We start from the raw sequence: 16,858 nt of genomic DNA, 5'->3' as shown, positions 1-16,858 counted from the left end.
GAGACTACAAATTTGGGTATGTGTCATCCTCCGCTACACATGAGACACAGCTCATGATGATGTGTGAAATATTATTGGGTTTTTCAGAAATTATTTTACTTCTCTTAATCATTTTGTGTCCAGGGAGGTCCTTACTCAGAATTAAACTCTCTTTTCTATGCATGCTTAAATTTTTCCTACAATGTAAAACTGGAGAATGAGTGAGAATTTGAGTCCATGCTCTTAGGGACATGTTTTTTCTAAGGGAAGGAATGAGTCAGGAAACTTCCACTTACCTGTGATCTGTGATTCTCTGGCTTCCAAGAAGGCATGGCAGATGACTGCAAAAGAGTAGAAAGAAATGGTCATCAGCAATGTGTAGTCCTCGCACACTTGCACGAAAATAGAATGCTACACTCGGTGCTTGTTGGCCTGCACTGCTAGCCAACCAAGCTTCACCATGAGTGTCCAGGTTTGCTTTCATCAGAAACAGGAAAAGCGCCTCTAAGGACCTCAGGAAAGGTCCCCAAGTGATCCCCAAATAGTAAGAGGACCACGGCTTTGAACTCTGTAAACCTGGTTGGGCCTCAGCGTAATCCTATTGAGCATGATTTTTATGTCATCACCTCTCTTCATGACATTGGGCTGTCATCATAGACCCAGATGTAGAGAGACAGTAGCTATTTGTGCTTTTATATCTGCTATCCACATCGTTACCTGGGTAAGGAACACTTTCTCGGCGTTGAGAATGGTCACAGGTAAGTGGGTAAGTTTGCAGGGTAGAAAGCTCTTCAAAGGAGGCAAGGGGTTCCTGCCCGGAAAGTTTGTTGAATGATTTCTCTAGAAGAGGAAAGAGCAAGTGGTCAAACCCCTGGTTGACACTCCTATACATGAAACTTAAACCTCAGAGAAATTGTAGGAAATCTCTACATGAATAATACCTTCACAGTGGCACCCCCGTGAAGCTGACTCTAAGATTCCTACCACTGCCTGTACCACAAGTTTTCATGACTTTCACTTTATGAGGTAATATGGCACAGAGTTCCACTCATTTCACACGAAGACTTACTGCTTCTTGTGGAAGCAATCTCCTCACAACGAATCACTTTCATGTAACTATGAATAGGGGACAACTCTCAGGTTGAAGCCCCTGAATCCTAAGGATAGGTCTACAAAAGGTCATTACAGGATCTCGAGTCTAAAGAAAGGGACATGTGTATTCCATAATCAAGGTTCCGGGATCATATCCTCCCCCCTCAAGGTCTATCTTGCATACTTGCAATCACTGGGAAATGCTCTTACTAAAATTATGGGATTTACAGATTCCCAGGGGACAGGGAATTTGGACTGCAATAGGTCCATTTGTGATAAGGTTTAATGGATTTCCATGTCAGTTAACACAGGTTCCCAAGGTTGCAAGGAACTTTCCAGCAATGTTGTCATGAGTCACAGTGGCATTAGTTTGAACAACACAAAGATTGCCCTGATACCACCTCAGAAAATTAGCTCAAGCTTCTGGGTGATTCTACACTGACCTTTAGTCAGAGTAGAAATGATGTTTGGGGAGGAAATTTGATTAGAAAAGGGACCAGAGTTGAGGAAGAGAGCTACAACTTTTAAATAAAGGCAACTTCCCTGTTGCGTGATAATTTTACCTATATTGCTGAAAGGTGTGCCAATTGGGAGCAATTCATGTGGACACCAGCAGTAGTGTTGATCACAGAATGGACTATATGTCTTTCATTCAACAATAAGGCAAAGCTCTGCACTCAGTGCCTCTAGTGTCATGTGAAAAGAGAATTCTACAAAGCAATGGATATGGGTGATGATTCAAGGCCACCATATAGAAAACATTGGTGGAGACTACAAATTTGGGTATGTGTCATCCTCCTCTACACATGAGACACAGCTCATGATTATGTGTGAAATATTATTGGGTTTTTCAAAAATTATTTTACTTCTCTTAATCATTTTGTGTCCAGGGTGGTCCTTACTCAGAATTAAACACTTTTCTATGCATGATTAATTTTTCCTACAATGTAAAACTGGAGAATGAGTGAGAATTTGAGTCCATGCTCTTACGGACATGTCTTTTATAAGTGAAGGAATGAGTCAGGAAACTTCCACTTACCTGTGACCTGTGATTTTCTGGCATCCCAGAGGGCATGGCAGATGACTGCAAAAGAGTAGAAAGAAATGGTCATCAGCAATGTGTTGTCCTCGCACAGTTGCACAAAAATAGAATGCTACACTCGGTGCTTGTTGGCCTGCACTGCTATCCAACCAAGCGTCACTATGAGTGTCCAGGTTTGCTCTCATCAGAATCAGGAAAAGTGCCTCTGAGGACCTCATGAAAGGTCCCCAAGTGATCCCCAAATAGTAAAAGGACCACGGCTTTGAACTCTGTAACCTGGTTGGGCCTCAGCGTAATCCTATTGAGCATGATTTTTATGTCATCACCTCTCTTCATGACATTGGGCTGTCATCATAGACCCAGGAGTAGAGAGAAAGTAGCTATTTGTGCTTTTATATCTGCTATCCACATCCTTACCTGGCTACAGAACACTTTCTCGGCGTTGAGTTGGTCACAGGTATGTGGGTAGGTTTGCAGAGTAGAAAGCTCTTCAAAGGAGGCAAGGGGTCCCTGCCTGGAAAGTTTTTTGAATAATTTCTCTAGAGGAGGAAAGAGCAAGCTGTCAAACCCTTGGTTGAAACTCCTATACATGAAACTTAAACCTCAGAGGAATTGTAGGAAATCTCTACATGAATAATACCTTCACAGTGGCACCCCCGGGAAACTGACTCTAAGATTCCTACCACTGCCTGTACCACAAATTTTCATGGCTTTCACTTTATGAGGTAAAAATGGTACAGAGTTCCACTCATTTCACACGAAGACTTACTGCTTCTTGTGGAAGCAATCTCCTCACAACGTATCACTTTCATGTATTTATGCGTAGGGGACAACTCTCAGGTTGAAGCCCCTGAATCCTAAGGATAGTTCTACAAAAGGTCATTACAGGATCTCCAGTCTAAAGAAAGAGACACGTGTATTCCATATTCAAGGTTCCGGGATCATATCCTCCCCCCTCAATGTCTATCTTGCATACTTGCAATCACTGAGAAATGCTCTTACTAAAATTATGGAATTTACTGATTCCCAGGGGACAGGGAATTTGGACTGCAATAGGTCCATTTGTGATAAGGTTTAATGGATTTACAAGTCAATTAACACAGGTTCCCAATGTTGCAAGGAACTTGCCAGCAATGTTGTCATGAGTCACAGTGGCATTAGGTTCAACAACACAAAGATTACCCTGATACCACCTCAGAAAATTAGCTCAAGCTTCTGGATGATTCTACACTGACCTGTAGTCAGAGTAGAAATGATGTTTGGGGAGGAAATTTGGTAAGAAAAGGGACCATAGTTGAGGAAGTGAGCTACAACTTTTAAATAAAGGCAACTTCCCTGTTGCATGATAGTTTTTCCTATATTGCTGAAAGGTGTGCCTATTGGGAGCAATTCATGTGGACACCAGCAGTAGTGTAGATCACAGACTGGACTATATGTCTTTCATTCAACAATAAGGCAAAGCTCTGTACTCAGTGTCTCTAGTGTCATGGGAAAAGAGAATTGTACAAAGCAATGGATATGGGTGATGATTCCTGGCAACCATATAGAAAACATTGGTGGAGACTACAAATTTGGGTATGTGTCATCCTCCGCTACACATGAGACACAGCTCATGATGATGTGTGAAATATTATTGGGTTTTTCAGAAATTATTTTACTTCTCTTAATCATTTTGTGTCCAGGGAGGTCCTTACTCAGAATTAAACTCTCTTTTCTATGCATGCTTAAATTTTTCCTACAATGTAAAACTGGAGAATGAGTGAGAATTTGAGTCCATGCTCTTAGGGACATGTCTTTTCTAAGGGAAGGAATGAGAAAGGAAAATTCCACTTACCTGTGATCTGTGATTCTCTGGCTTCCAAGAAGGCATGGCAGATGACTGCAAAAGAGTAGAAAGAAATGGTCATCAGCAATGTGTAGTCCTCGCACACTTGCACGAAAATAGAATGCTACACTCGGTTCTTGTTGGCCTGCACTGCTAGCCAACCAAGCTTCACCATGAGTGTCTAGGTTTGCTTTCATCAGACACAGGAAAAGCGCCTCTGAGGACCTCAGGAAAGGTCCCCAAGTGATCCCCAAATAGTAAGAGGACCATGGCTTTGAACTCTGTAAACATGGTTGGGCCTCAGCGTAATCCTATTGAGCATGATTTTTATGTCATCACCTCTCTTCATGACATTGGGCTGTCATCATAGACGCAGATGTAGAGAGACAGTAGCTATTTCTGCTTTTATATCTGCTATCTACATCCTTACCTGGCTAAGGAACACTTTCTCGGCGTTGAGAATGGTCACAGGTAAGTGGGTAAGTTTGCAGGGTAGGAAGCTCTTCAAAGGAGGCAAGGGGTTCCTGCCTGGAAAGTTTGTTGAATGTTTTCTCTAGAGGAGGAAAGAGCAAGTGGTCAAACCCCTGGTTGACACTCCTATACATGAAACTTAAACCTCAGAGAAATTGTAGGAAATCTCTACATGAATAATACCTTCACAGTGGCACCCCCGTGAAGCTGACTCTAAGATTCCTACCACTGCCTGTACCACAAGTTTTCATGACTTTCCCTTTATGAGGTAATATGGCACAGAGTTCCACTCATTTCACACGAAGACTTACTGCTTCTTGTGGAAGCAATCTCCTCACAACGAATCACTTTCTTGTAACTATGCATAGGGGACAACTCTCAGGTTGAAGCCCCTGAATCCTAAGGATAGGTCTAGAAAAGGTCATTACAGGATCTCGAGTCTAAAGAAAGAGACACGTGTATTCCATAATCAAGGTTCCGGGATCATATCCTCCCCCTTCAAGGTCTATCTTGCATACTTGCAATCACTGGGAAATGCTCTTACTAAAATTATGGGATTTACAGATTCCCAGGGGACAGGGAATTTGGACTGCAATAGGTCCAGTTGTGATAAGGTTTAATGGATTTCCATGTCAGTTAACACAGGTTCCCAAGGTTGCAAGGAACTTTCCAGCAATGTTGTCATGAGTCATAGTGGCATTAGGTTCAACAACACAAAGATTGCCCTGATACCACCTCAGAAAATTAGCTCAAGCTTCTGGGTGATTCTACACTGACCTGTAGTCAGAGTAGAAATGATGTTTGGGGAGGAAATTTGGTTAGAAAAGGGACCAGAGTTGAGGAAGAGAGCTACAACTTTTAAATAAAGGCCACTTCCCTGTTGCGTGATAGTTTTACCTATATTGCTGAAAGGTGTGCCAATTGGGAGCAATTCATGTGGACACCAGCAGTAGTGTTGATCACAGACTGGACTATATGTCTTTCATTCAACAATAAGGCAAAGCTCTGTACTCAGTGTCTCTAGTGTCATGGGAAAAGAGAATTGTACAAAGCAATGGATATGGGTGATGATTCCTGGCAACCATATAGAAAACATTGGTGGAGACTACAAATTTGGGTATGTGTCATCCTCCGCTACACATGAGACATTGCTCATGATGATGTGTGAAATATTATTGGGTTTTTCAGAAATTATTTTACTTCTCTTAATCATTTTGTGTCCAGGGTGGTCCTTACTCAGAATTAAACTCCTTTTTCTATGCATGCTTAAATTTTTCCTACAATGTAAAATTGGAGAATGAGTGAGAATTTGAGTCCATGCTCTTAGGGACATGTCTTTTCTAAGGGAAGGAATGAGTCAGGAAACTTCCACTTACCTGTGATCTGTGATCCTCTGGCTTCCAAGAAAGCATGACAGATGACTGCAAAAGAGTAGAAAGAAATGGTCATCAGCAATGTGTAGTCCTCGCACACTTGCACGAAAATAGAATGCTACACTCGGTGCTTGTTGGCCTGCACTGCTAGCCAACCAAGCTTCACCATGAATGTCCAGGTTTGCTTTCATTAGAAACAGGAAAAGCGCCTCTGAGGACCTCAGGAAAGGTCCCCAAGTGATCCCTAAATAGTAAGAGGACCACGGCTTTGAACTCTGTAAACCTGGTTGGGCCTCAGCGTAATCCTATTGAGCATGATTTTTATGTCATCACCTCTCTTCATGACATTGGGCTGTCATCATAGACCCAGATGTAGAGAGACAGTAGCTATTTCTGCTTTTATATCTGCTATCCACATCCTTACCTGGCTAAGGAACACTTTCTCGGCGTTGAGAACGGTCACAGGTAAGTGGGTAATTTTGCAGGGTAGAAAGCTCTTCAAAGGAGGCAAGGGGTTCCTGCCCGGAAAGTTTGTTGAATGATTTCTCTAGAGGAGGAAAGAGCAAGTGGTCAAACCCCTGGTTGACACTCCTATACATGAAACTTAAACCTCAGAGAAATTGTAGGAAATCTCTACATGAATAATACCTTCACAGGGGCACCCCCGTGAAGCTGATTCTAAGATTCCTACCACTGCCTGTACCACAAGTTTTCATGACTTTCACTTTATGAGGTAATATGGCACAGAGTTCCACTCATTTCACAGGAAGACTTACTGCTTCTTGTGGAAGCAATCTCAACACAACGAATCACTTTCATGTAACTATGCATAGGGGACAACTCTCAGGTTGAAGCCCCTGAATCCTAAGGATAGGTGTACAAAAGGTCATTACAGGATCTCGAGTCTAAAGAAAGAGACACGTGTATTCCATAATCAAGGTTCCGGGATCATATCCTCCCCCCTCAAGGTCTATCTTGCATACTTGCAATCACTGGGAAATGCTCTTACTAAAATTGTGGGATTTACAGATTCCCAGGGGACAGGGAATTTGGACTGCAATAGGTCCATTTGTGATAAGGTTTAATGGATTTCCATGTCAGTTAACACAGGTACCCAAGGTTGCAAGAACTTTCCAGCAATGTTGTCATGAGTCACAGTGGCATTAGGTTCAACAACACAAAGATTGCCCTGATACCACCTCAGAAAATTAGCTCAAGCTTCTGGGTGATTCTACACTGACCTGTAGTCAGAGTAGAAATGATGTTTGGGGAGGAAATTTGGTAAGAAAAGGGACCAGAGTTGAGGAAGAGATCTACAACTTTTAAATAAAGGCAACTTCCCTGTTGCGTGATAGTTTTACCTACATTGCTGAAAGGTGTGCCAATTGGGAGCAATTCATGTGGACACCAGCAGTAGTGTTGATCACAGACTGGACTATATGTCTTTCATTCAACAATAAGGCAAAGCTCTGTACTCAGTGCCTCTAGTGTCATGTGAAAAGAGAATTCTACAAAGCAATGGATATGGGTGATGATTCAAGGCCACCATATAGAAAACATTGGTGGAGACTACAAATTTGGGTATGTGTCATCCTCCTCTACACATGAGACACAGCCCATGATTATGTGTGAAATATTATTGGGTTTTTCAAAAATTATTTTACTTCTCTTAATCATTTTGTGTCCAGGGTGGTCCTTACTCAGAATTAAACTCTTTTCTATGCATGCTTAAATTTTTCCTACAATGTAAAACTGGAGAATGAGTGAGAATTTGAGTCCATGCTCTTACGGACATGTCTTTTGTAAGGGAAGGAATGAGTCAGGAAACTTCCACTTACCTGTGACCTGTGATTTTCTGGCATCCCAGAGGGCATGGCAGATGACTGCAAAAGAGTAGAAAGAAATGGTCATCAGCAATGTGTTGTCCTCGCACAGTTGCACAAAAATAGAATGCTACACTCGGTGCTTGTTGGCCTGCACTGCTATCCAACCAAGCGTCACTATGAGTGTCCAGGTTTGCTCTCATCAGAATCAGGAAAAGTGCCTCTGAGGACCTCATGAAAGGTCCCCAAGTGATCCCCAAATAGTAAAAGGACCACGGCTTTGAACTCTGTAACCTGGTTGGGCCTCAGCATAATCCTATTGAGCATGATTTTTATGTCATCACCTCTCTTCATGACATTGGACTGTCATCATAGACCCAGGAGTAGAGAGAAAGTAGCTATTTGTGCTTTTATATCTGCTATCCACATCCTTACCTGGCTACAGAACACTTTCTCGGCATTGAGAATGGTAACAGGTATGTGGGTAGGTTTGCAGAGTTGATAGCTCTTCAAAGGAGGCAAGGGGTCCCTGCCTGGAAAGTTTTTTGAATAATTTCTCTAAAGGAGGAAAGAGCAAGCTGTCAAACCCCTGGTTGACACTCCTATACATGAAACTTAAACCTCAGAGGAATTGTAGGAAATCTCTACATGAATAATTCCTTCACAGTGGCACCCCCGGGAAACTGACTCTAAGATTCCTACCACTGCCTGTACCACAAATTTTCATGGCTTTCACTTTATGAGGTAAAAATGGTACAGAGTTCCACTCATTTCACACGAAGACTTACTGCTTCTTGTGGAAGCAATCTCCTCACAACGTATCACTTTCATGTATTTATGCATAGGGGACAACTCTCAGGTTGAAGCCCCTGAATCCAAAGGATAGGTCTACAAAAGGTCATTACAGGATCTCGAGTCTAAAGAAAGAGACACGTGTATTCCATATTCAAGGTTCCGGGATCATATCCTCCCCCTCAATGACTATCTTGCATACTTGCAATCACTGGGAAATGCTCTTACTAAAATTATGGAATTTACATATTCCCAGGGGACAGGGAATTTGGACTGCAATAGGTCCATTTGTGATAAGGTTTAATGGATTTACATGTAAATTAACACAGGTTCCCAATGTTGCAAGGAACTTTCCAGCAATGTTGTCATGAGTCACAGTGGCATTAGGTTCAACAACACAAAGATTGCCCTGATACCACCTCAGAAAATTTGCTCAAGCTTCTGGATTCTTCTACACTGACCTGTAGTCAGAGTAGAAATGATGTTTGGGGAGGAAATTTGGTAAGAAAAGGGACCATAGTTGAGGAAGTGAGCTACAACTTTTAAATAAAGGCAACTTCCCTGTTGCGTGATATTTTTTCCTATATTGCTGAAAGGTGTGCCAATTGGGAGCAATTCATGTGGACACCAGCAGTAGTGTAGATCACAGACTGGACTATATGTCTTTCATTCAACAATAAGGCAAAGCTCTGTACTCAGTGTCTCTAGTGTCATGGGAAAAGAGAATTGTACAAAGCAATGGATATGGGTGATGATTCCTGGCAACCATATAGAAAACATTGGTGGAGACTACAAATTTGGGTATGTGTCATCCTCCGCTACACATGAGACACTGCTCATGATGATGTGTGAAATATTATTGGGCTTTTCAGAAATTATTTTACTTCTCTTAATCATTTTGTGTCCAGGGTGCTCCTTATTCAGAATTAAACTCTCTTTTCTATGCATGCTTAAATTTTTCCTACAATGTAAAATTGGAGAATGTGTGAGAATTTGAGTCCATGCTCTTAGGGACATGTCTTTTCTAAGGGAAGGAATGAATCAGGAAACTTCCACTTACCTGTGATCTGTGATTCTCTGGCTTCCAAGAAGGCATGGCAGATGACTGCAAAAGAGTAGAAAGAAATGGTCATCAGCAATGTGTAGTCCTCGCACACTTGCACGAAAATAGAATGCTACACTCGGTGCTTGTTGGCCTGCACTGCTAGCCAACCAAGCTTCACCATGAGTGTCCAGGTTTGCTTTCATCAGAAACAGGAAAAGCGCCTCTGAGGACCTCAGGAAAGGTCCCCAAGTGATCCCCAAATAGTAAGAGGACCACGGCTTTGATCTCTGTAAACCTGGTTGGGCCTCAGCGTAATCCTATTGAGCATGATTTTTATGTCATCACCTCTCTTCATGACATTGGGCTGTCATCATAGACCCAGATGTAGAGAGACAGTAGCTATTTCTGCTTTTATATCTGCTATCCACATCCTTACCTGGCTAAGGAACACTTTCTCAGCGTTGAGAATGGTCACAGGTAAGTGGGTAAGTTTGCAGGGTAGGAATCTCTTCAAAGGAGGCAAGGGGTTCCTGCCTGGAAAGTTTGTTGAATGTTTTCTCTAGAGGAGGAAAGAGCAAGTGGTCAAACCCCTGGTTGACACTCCTATACATGAAACTTAAACCTCAGAAAAATTGTAGGAAATCTCTACATGAATAATACCTTCACAGTGGCACCCCCGTGAAGCTGACTCTAAGATTCCTACCACTGCCTGTACCACAAGTTTTCATGACTTTCACTGTATGAGGTAATATGGCACAGAGTTCCACCTATTTCACACGAAGACTTACTGCTTCTTGTGGAAGCAATCTCCTCACAACGAATCACTTTCATGTAACTATGCATAGGGGACAACTCTCAGGTTGAAGCCCCTGAATCCTAAGGATAGGTCTACAAAAGGTCATTACAGGATCTCGAGTCTAAAGAAAGAGACACGTGTATTCCATAATCAAGGTTCCGGGATCATATCCTCCCCCCTCAAGGTCTATCTTGAATACTTGCAATCACTGGGAAATGCTCTTACTAAAATTATGGGATTTACAGATTCCCAGGGGACAGGGAATTTGGACTGCAATAGGTCCATTTGTGATAAGGTTTAATGGATTTCCATGTCAGTTAACACAGGTTCCCAAGGTTGCAAGGAACTTTCCAGCAATGTTGTCATGAGTCACAGTGGCATTAGGTTCAACAACACAAAGATTGCCCTGATACCACCTCAGAAAATTAGCTCAAGCTTCTGGGTGATTCTACACTGACCTGTAGTCAGAGTAGAAATGATGTTTGGGGAGGAAATTTGGTAAGAAAAGGGACCAGAGTTGAGAAAGAGAGCTACAACTTTTAAATAAAGGCAACTTCCCTGTTGCGTGATAGTTTTACCTATATTGCTGAAAGGTGTGCCAATTGGGAGCAATTCATGTGGACACCAGCAGTAGTGTTGATCACAGACTGGACTATATGTCTTTCATTCAACAATAAGGCAAAGCTCTGTACTCAGTGTCTCTACTGTCATGGGAAAAGAGAATTGTACAAAGCAATGGATATGGGTGATGATTCCTGGCAACCATATAGAAAACATTGGTGGAGACTACAAATTTGGGTATGTGTCATCCTCCGCTACACATGAGACACTGCTCATGATGATGTGTGAAATATTATTGGGTTTTTCAGAAATTATTTTACTTCTCTTAATCATTTTGTGTGCAGGGTGGCCTTACTCAGAATTAAACTCTCTTTTCTATGCATGCTTAAATTTTTCCTACAATGTAAAATTGGAGAATGAGTGAGAATTTGAGTCCATGCTCTTAGGGACATGTCTTTTCTAAGGGAAGGAATGAGTCAGGAAACTTCCACTTACCTGTGATCTGTGATTCTCTGGCTTCCAAGAAGGCATGGCAGATGACTGCAAAAGAGTAGAAAGAAATGGTCATCAGCAATGTGTAGTCCTCGCACACTTGCACGAAAATAGAATGCTACACTCGGTGCTTGTTGGCCTGCACTGCTAGCCAACCAAGCTTCACCATGAGTGTCCAGGTTTGCTTTCATCAGAAACAGGAAAAGCGCCTCTGAGGACCTCAGGAAAGGTCCCCAAGTGATCCCCAAATAGTAAGAGGACCACGGCTTTGAACTCTGTAAACCTGGTTGGGCCTCAGCGTAATCCTATTGAGCATGATTTTTATGTCATCACCTCTCTTCATGACATTGGGTTGTCATCATAGACCCAGATGTAGAGAGACAGTAGCTATTTCTGCTTTTATATCTGCTATCCACATCCTTACCTGGCTAAGGAACACTTTCTCGGCGTTGAGAATGGTCACAGGTAAGTGGGTAAGTTTGCAGGGTAGGAAGCTCTTCAAAGGAGGCAAGGGGTTCCTGCCTGGAAAGTTTGTTGAATGTTTTCTCTAGAGGAGGAAAGAGCAAGTGGTCAAACCCCTGGTTGACACTCCTATACATGAAACTTAAACCTCAGAGAAATTGTAGGAAATCTCTACATGAATAATACCTTCACAGTGGCACTCCCGTGAAGCTGACTCTAAGATTCCTACCACTGCCTGTACCACAAGTTTTCATGACTTTCACTTTATGAGGTAATATGGCACAGAGTTCCACTCATTTCACACGAAGACTTATTGCTTCTTGTGGAAGCAATCTCCTCACAACGAATCACTTTCATGTAACTATGCATAGGGGACAACTCTCAGGTTGAAGCCCCTGAATCCTATGGATAGGTCTACAAAAGGTCATTACAGGATCTCGAGTCTAAAGAAAGAGACACCTGTATTCCATCATCAAGGTTCCGGGATCATATCCTCTCCCCTCAAGGTCTGTCTTGCATACTTGCAATCACTGGGAAATGCTCTTACTAAAATTATGGGATTTACAGATTCCCAGGGGACAGGGAATTTGGACTGCAATAGGTCCATTTGTGATAAGGTTTAATGGATTTCCATGTCAGTTAACACAGGTACCCAAGGTTGCAAGGAACATTCCAGCAATGTTGTCATGAGTCACAGTGGCATTAGGTTCAACAACACAAATATTGCCCTGATACCACCTCAGAAAATTAGCTCAGGCTTCTGGGTGATTCTACACTGACCTGTAGTCAGAGTTGAAATGATGTTTGGGCAGGAAATTTGGTAAGAAAAGGGACCAGAGTTGAGAAAGAGAGCTACAACTTTTAAATAAAGGCAACTTCCCTGTTGCGTGATAGTTTTACCTATATTGCTGAAAGGTGTGCCAATTGGGAGCAATTCATATGGACACCAGCAGTAGTGTTGATCACAGACTGGACTATATGTCTTTCATTCAACAATAAGGCAAAGCTCTGTACTCAGTACCTCTAGTGTCATGTGAAAAGAGAATTCTACAAAGCAATGGATATGGGTGATGATTCAAGGCCACCATATAGAAAACATTGGTGGAGACTACAAATTTGGGTATATGTCATCCTCCTCTACACATGAGACACAGCTCATGATTATGTGTGAAATATTATTGGGTTTTTCAAAAATTATTTTACTTCTCTTAATCATTTTGTGTCCAGGGTGGTCCTTACTCAGAATTAAACTCTTTTCTATGCATGCTTAAATTTTTCCTACAATGTAAAACTGGAGAATGAGTGAGAATTTGAGTCCATGCTCTTACGGACATGTCTTTTGTAAGGGAAGGAATGAGTCAGGAAACTTCCATTTACCTGTGACCTGTGATTTTCTGGCATCCCAGAGGGCATGGCAGATGACTGCAAAAGAGTAGAAAGAAATGGTCATCAGCAATGTGTTGTCCTCGCACAGTTGCACAAAAATAGAATGCTACACTCGGTGCTTGTTGGCCTGCACTGCTAGCCAACCAAGCTTCACCATGAGTGTCCAGGTTTGCTTTCATCAGAAACAGGAAAAGCGCCTCTGAGGACCTCAGGAAAGGTCCCAAAGTGATCCCCAAATAGTAAGAGGACCACGGCTTTGAACTCTGAAAACCTGGTTGGGCCTCAGCGTAATCCTATTGAGCATGATTTTTATGTCATCACCTCTCTTCATGACATTGGGCTGTCATCATAGACCCAGATGTAGAGAGACAGTAGCTATTTCTGCTTTTATATCTGCTATCCACATCCTTACCTGGCTAAGGAACACTTTCTCGGCGTTGAGAATGGTCACAGGTAAGTGGGTAAGTTTGCAGGGTAGGAAGCTCTTCAAAGGAGGCAAGGGGTTCCTGCCTGGAAAGTTTGTTGAATGTTTTCTCTAGAGGAGGAAAGAGCAAGTGGTCAAACCCCTGGTTGACACTCCTATACATGAAACTTAAACCTCAGAGAAATTGTAGGAAATCTCTACATGAATAATACCTTCACAGTGGCACCCCCGTGAAGCTGACTCTAAGATTCCTACCACTGCCTGTACCACAAGTTTTCATGACTTTCACTTTATGAGGTAATATGGGACAGAGTTCCACTCATTTCACACGAAGACTTACTGCTTCTTGTGGAAGCAATCTCCTCACAACGAATCACTTTCATGTAACTATGCATAGGGGACAACTCTCAGGTTGAAGCCCCTGAATCCTAAGGATAGGTCTACAAAAGGTCATTACAGGATCTCGAGTCTAAAGAAAGAGACACGTGTATTCCATCATCAAGGTTCCGGGATCATATCCTCTCCCCTCAAGGTCTATCTTGCATACTTGCAATCACTGGGAAATGCTCTTACTAAAATTATGGGATTTACAGATTCCCAGGGGACAGGGAATTTGGACTGCAATAGGTCCATTTGTGATAAGGTTTAATGGATTTCCATGTCAGTTAACACAGGTTCCCAAGGTTGCAAGGAACATTCCAGCAATGTTGTCATGAGTCACAGTGGCATTAGGTTCAACAACACAAAGATTGCCCTGATACCACCTCAGAAAATTAGCTCAGGCTTCTGGGTGATTCTACACTGACCTGTAGTCAGAGTTGAAATGATGTTTGGGGAGGAAATTTGGTAAGAAAAGGGACCAGAGTTGAGAAAGAGAGCTACAACTTTTAAATAAAGGCAACTTCCCTGTTGCGTGATAGTTTTACCTATATTGCTGAAAGGTGTGCCAATTGGGAGCAATTCATATGGACACCAGCAGTAGTGTTGATCACAGACTGGACTATATGTCTTTCATTCAACAATAAGGCAAAGCTCTGTACTCAGTACCTCTAGTGTCATGTGAAAAGAGAATTCTACAAAGCAATGGATATGGGTGATGATTCAAGGCCACCATATAGAAAACATTGGTGGAGACTACAAATTTGGGTATGTGTCATCCTCCTCTACACATGAGACACAGCTCATGATTATGTGTGAAATATTATTGGGTTTTTCAAAAATTATTTTACTTCTCTTAATCATTTTGTGTCCAGGGTGGTCCTTACTCAGAATTAAACTCTTTTCTATGCATGCTTAAATTTTTCCTACAATGTAAAACTGGAGAATGAGTGAGAATTTGAGTCCATGCTCTTACGGACATGTCTTTTGTAAGGGAAGGAATGAGTCAGGAAACTTCCATTTACCTGTGACCTGTGATTTTCTGGAATCCCAGAGGGCATGGCAGATGACTGCAAAAGAGTAGAAAGAAATGGTCATCAGCAATGTGTAGTCCTCGCACACTTGCACGAAAATAGAATGCTACACTCGGTGCTTGTTGGCCTGCACTGCTAGCCAACCAAGCTTCACCATGAGTGTCCAGGTTTGCTTTCATCAGAAACAGGAAAAGTGCCTCTGAGGACCTCAGGAAAGGTCCCCAAGTGATCCCCAAATAGTAAGAGGACCACGGCTTTGAACTCTGTAAACCTGGTTGGGCCTCAGCGTAATCCTATTGAGCATGATTTTTATGTCATCACCTCTCTTCATGACATTGGGCTGTCATCATAGACCCAGATGTAGAGAGACAGTAGCTATTTCTGCTTTTATATCTGCTATCCACATCCTTACCTGGCTAAGGAACACTTTCTCGGCGTTGAGAATGGTCACAGGTAAGTGGGTAAGTTTGCAGGGTAGGAAGCTATTCAAAGGAGGCAAGGGGTTCCTGCCTGGAAAGTTTGTTGAATGTTTTCTCTAGAGGAGGAAAGAGCAAGTGGTCAAACCACTGGTTGACACTCCTATACATGAAACTTAAACCTCAGAGAAATTGTAGGAAATCTCTACATGAATAATACCTTCAGAGTGGCACCCCCGTGAAGCTGACTCTAAGATTCCTACCACTGCCTGTACCACAAGTTTTCATGACTTTCACTTTATGAGGTAATATGGCACAGAGTTCCACTCATTTCACACGAAGACTTACTGCTTCTTGTGGAAGCAATCTCCTCACAACGAATCACTTTCATGTAACTATGCATAGGGGACAACTCTCAGGTTGAAACCCCTGAATCCTAAGTATAGGTCTACAAAAGGTCATTACAGGATCTCGAGTCTAAAGAAAGAGACACGTGTATTCCATAATCAAGGTTCCGGGATCATATCCTCCCCCCTCAAGGTCTATCTTGCATACTTGCAATCACTGGGAAATGCTCTTACTAAAATTATGGGATTTACAGATTCCCTGGGGACAGGGAATTTGGACTGCAATAGGTCCATTTGTGATAAGGTTTAATGGATTTCCATGTCAGTTAACACAGGTTCCCAAGGTTGCAAGGAACTTTCCAGCAATGTTGTCATGAGTCACAGTGGCATTAGGTTCAACAACACAAAGATTGCCCTGATACCACCTCAGAAAATAAGCTCAAGCTTCTGGGTGATTCTACACTGACCTGTAGTCAGAGTAGAAATGATGTTTGGGGAGGAAATTTGGTAAGAAAAGGGACCAGAGTTGAGGAAGAGAGCTACAACTTTTAAATAAAGGCAACTTCCCTGTTGCGTGATAGTTTTACCTATATTGCTGAAAGGTGTGCCAATTGGGAGCAATTCATGTGGATACCAGCAGTAGTGTTGATCACAGACTGGACTATATGTCTTTCATTCAACAATAAGGCAAAGCTCTGTACTCAGTGCCTCTAGTGTCATGTGAAAAGAGAATTCTACAAAGCAATGGATATGGGTGATGATTCAAGGCCACCATATAGAAAACATTGGTGGAGACTACAAATTTGTGTATGTGTCATCCTCCTCTACACATGAGACACAGCTCATGATTATGTGTGAAATATTATTGGGTTTTTCAAAAATTATTTTACTTCTCTTAATCATTTTGTGTCCAGGGTGGTCCTTACTCAGAATTAAACTCTTTTCTATGCATGCTTAAATTTTTCCTACAATGTAAAACTGGAGAATGAGTGAGAATTTGAGTCCATGCTCTTACGGACATGTCTTTTATAAGTGAAGGAATGAGTCAGGAAACTTCCACTTACCTGTGACCTGTGATTTTCTGGCATCCCAGAGGGCATGGCAGATGGCTGCAGAAGAG

General features: G+C 42.2%; 9 non-coding genes across 9 annotated transcripts; all 9 read right to left on the bottom strand.

The window, feature by feature from the left end:
* Positions 1–561: 561 nt before the first annotated feature.
* LOC127676835 (small nucleolar RNA SNORD115) lies at positions 562–640 on the bottom strand. The gene has a single exon (XR_007976250.1). It is a non-coding gene; the product is annotated as a small nucleolar RNA SNORD115 (small nucleolar RNA).
* A 1,755-nt stretch (positions 641–2,395) lies between these two features.
* On the bottom strand, positions 2,396–2,474 carry LOC127676834 (small nucleolar RNA SNORD115). Its single transcript, XR_007976249.1, has one exon. It is a non-coding gene; the product is annotated as a small nucleolar RNA SNORD115 (small nucleolar RNA).
* A 1,759-nt stretch (positions 2,475–4,233) lies between these two features.
* On the bottom strand, positions 4,234–4,312 carry LOC127676972 (small nucleolar RNA SNORD115). The gene has a single exon (XR_007976378.1). It is a non-coding gene; the product is annotated as a small nucleolar RNA SNORD115 (small nucleolar RNA).
* A 1,759-nt stretch (positions 4,313–6,071) lies between these two features.
* On the bottom strand, positions 6,072–6,150 carry LOC127676832 (small nucleolar RNA SNORD115). The gene has a single exon (XR_007976248.1). It is a non-coding gene; the product is annotated as a small nucleolar RNA SNORD115 (small nucleolar RNA).
* A 1,755-nt stretch (positions 6,151–7,905) lies between these two features.
* LOC127676930 (small nucleolar RNA SNORD115) lies at positions 7,906–7,984 on the bottom strand. The gene has a single exon (XR_007976337.1). It is a non-coding gene; the product is annotated as a small nucleolar RNA SNORD115 (small nucleolar RNA).
* A 1,759-nt stretch (positions 7,985–9,743) lies between these two features.
* Positions 9,744–9,822, bottom strand: LOC127676831 (small nucleolar RNA SNORD115). Its single transcript, XR_007976247.1, has one exon. It is a non-coding gene; the product is annotated as a small nucleolar RNA SNORD115 (small nucleolar RNA).
* Positions 9,823–11,580: 1,758 nt separating this feature from the next.
* LOC127676669 (small nucleolar RNA SNORD115) lies at positions 11,581–11,659 on the bottom strand. Its single transcript, XR_007976108.1, has one exon. It is a non-coding gene; the product is annotated as a small nucleolar RNA SNORD115 (small nucleolar RNA).
* A 1,757-nt stretch (positions 11,660–13,416) lies between these two features.
* On the bottom strand, positions 13,417–13,495 carry LOC127676830 (small nucleolar RNA SNORD115). Its single transcript, XR_007976246.1, has one exon. It is a non-coding gene; the product is annotated as a small nucleolar RNA SNORD115 (small nucleolar RNA).
* A 1,757-nt stretch (positions 13,496–15,252) lies between these two features.
* Positions 15,253–15,331, bottom strand: LOC127676829 (small nucleolar RNA SNORD115). The gene has a single exon (XR_007976245.1). It is a non-coding gene; the product is annotated as a small nucleolar RNA SNORD115 (small nucleolar RNA).
* Between the last annotated feature and the right edge of the window lie 1,527 nt (positions 15,332–16,858).

Source organism: Apodemus sylvaticus, chromosome 1, assembly GCF_947179515.1.
Source record: "Apodemus sylvaticus chromosome 1, mApoSyl1.1, whole genome shotgun sequence".
In the NCBI taxonomy this organism is placed as follows: domain Eukaryota; kingdom Metazoa; phylum Chordata; class Mammalia; order Rodentia; family Muridae; genus Apodemus; species Apodemus sylvaticus.
The sequence above is the reverse complement of the archived record's forward strand: the minus strand, read 5'-3'. Positions and strand labels throughout refer to the sequence as shown.